The sequence below is a fragment of the Penaeus monodon genome, chromosome 9 (assembly GCF_015228065.2).
Source record: "Penaeus monodon isolate SGIC_2016 chromosome 9, NSTDA_Pmon_1, whole genome shotgun sequence".
Taxonomy (NCBI): domain Eukaryota; kingdom Metazoa; phylum Arthropoda; class Malacostraca; order Decapoda; family Penaeidae; genus Penaeus; species Penaeus monodon.
Genome location: NC_051394.1, coordinates 47025278 through 47027777, shown reverse-complemented (window position 1 = coordinate 47027777; position 2500 = coordinate 47025278).

The window sequence follows — 2500 nt, the reverse complement described above, 5'->3', positions numbered from 1 at the left end:
TCTCTCTCTCTCTCTCCCTCCCTCGCTCCCCAGGACCTGCGACTCCTTTAATAAGCTGTGGATGAAATGCAGATTTCTCTTCACTCAAAATCCATTTTTGATAAAAGTCCGACAAATCATAATGAATCTAATTGGATTTGCTCCTTAATCTGCAGTGCATCTGCATCATTTTTTCGAATAATTCAAAAGCCAGAGTCTACCAGACCAACCACCACCAACTTATGAATGAACAGCTAATAAACTTCAGTTGGAATAATTTACTCCGACTCCTTTGCAAGTCCGGCCCTTGAGTACGTTGTTGGAAATTACCATGAACAAAGGTGTGCGCCATGAAACACTTTGTGAAGATACCACCGCGTGCTTTTATGGCGTTAAGAGCCTCCTTGCAGTGCTTATTCGGCAGAACAGAAGTGAGGAACAGGCGGTCAATAGAATAAAGGGAGTAAAAAGAAACTAAAAATGAGGAAATAAATCAAAGAAGGGCGTAAATACCATCACATTGGAGAGAATGTAAACAGGAGGTATACATCATGTGTTTATTTGATGTGCTTGTGTGTATATGTGTGTAAGTGTAGGTGTATATATCTTGTATATGATGATAAGTATATTGATAGACAGGATATATTGTAATCCTAAAAGAGCTTATTATATAATGTCAAAGATCAAAGTATAACTGTAACTTCAGAATCATTAGTTGAACATCAGTCATATAATAAAGTTCATGTTCATATTTAACAAAGTTTTTCTTGGCTTTGTTTAATATTTTCTTACCTTCTGTTGGGAAACAAAAGCAACCAGAAGACTCTTGACACCTTCAGGAGCATCAGGATGAGCAGCAAACATGTTCAACTTCCAGAGAGAGCCGATTTGACCCCCGCTACACTGTCAGCTCTATATCTATGTTTATGAAAAAAAACTGCATTGTCATTCCCTTGCTTTGTAAACTGGAGCCATCATGATATAGGAGTTTCTAGTTAAATTGTAATTGATTTCTACACAGCATCGCATTGAACGGTTGTGAATTCAAGACTGAGGAATCGAGCAACCAATAAATTTGAATTTGAAAGAATATAAGAGCACACACACACGTGCATATGTATGCATACATAACTAATATATATATATATATATATATATATATATATATATATATATATATATATATATATATAATATGTATATATATAATATAAATTCACACACATGTATGTGCATGTGTGTGTGTGTGTTTACACATACCCACACATGCACATGTACCCGTTAATTTTCCACTTTCATCTTCCAAGTTCCCTTTTCCACAAACCAGGATCTTCACCAATATACATTATGAGAGACAATTTTTCTTACCAAGTTTGTGTTTAACTGAGTGTAAGCAAATTGCAAGCAAGAACATGATCAACTTCTGATTGAAAGTCATCCGAGCAGTTGGCTTGAGTTACTGTGCACGAAGCGGATTTATTACGTATGCTAGTTTCTTAATGTTCGAAATTATGAAATACATTCGGTATGTAGGGTAAGAACACTCACCACGAAGGCTTTGGGGATTCAACAAGGAGATAATTACGATATCAAAATAAAATGTAAATTAAAATTAATTTACATATATGAGTACGCATTTCTTTTTCTCTTTCTTTCTTGTTATTCTAAATTTCTAAACTCCTTATATATATATATATATATATATAAAATATATATATATATATATATATATATATATATATATAATATATATATATATATATATATATATAATATATACACACATTTTTATGTAAACCAAATGATATTCCCATTCCCTTATCAATTTTCTTTTTTCACTTACTGTTTAACAATGATTTTCAGCAAGAAATGACAAAATCGGAGAGGATATGCATGCGGTTTTAACTCAAACTCTCCCCGTGCAACCTATCACGTTTCCCCATACAAGAAAACGACAGAGTAATTGGTACGCAACACGAAACGGGTATAATCGATTATTACGGAAGATATGCCAGATACCACCATACCTTATATCTTGTTATACTGCTCTCTCTTGGCCTCGTGTTCTTTGGGCAAGTAAGATGCCTGGCCTTAAAACTATGAATGCTTCTTCTGCCTTGTCTAAGGGGTACATGATTGTGGAATTGTTCGAATTAAGACACGGGGCGACAAATTGCAGAGAAATAGAGAAGACCGGAATATAATATCAACGCAGTAAAGAGGAAAAGAATGAAAGATTGAGAAAAGATAAAAAAACGACGTTAACCTGACCAATTCTTCAATATGTTATTATTGTTATTGTTGTTGTTATTATTATAGTCATTATTATCGTTGTTAGCATTATTATAATTATCACTAGTTATTATAATATTATTGTTATCATTTATTATTATTGGTGGTGGTAGTGGTAGTATTTTTATCATTATTATAATCATCATCAGTATTATAATCATTATTATTACTATATTATCATTGATATTATTGTTATAATCATGAGCATTATTATATTATTGCTATTATT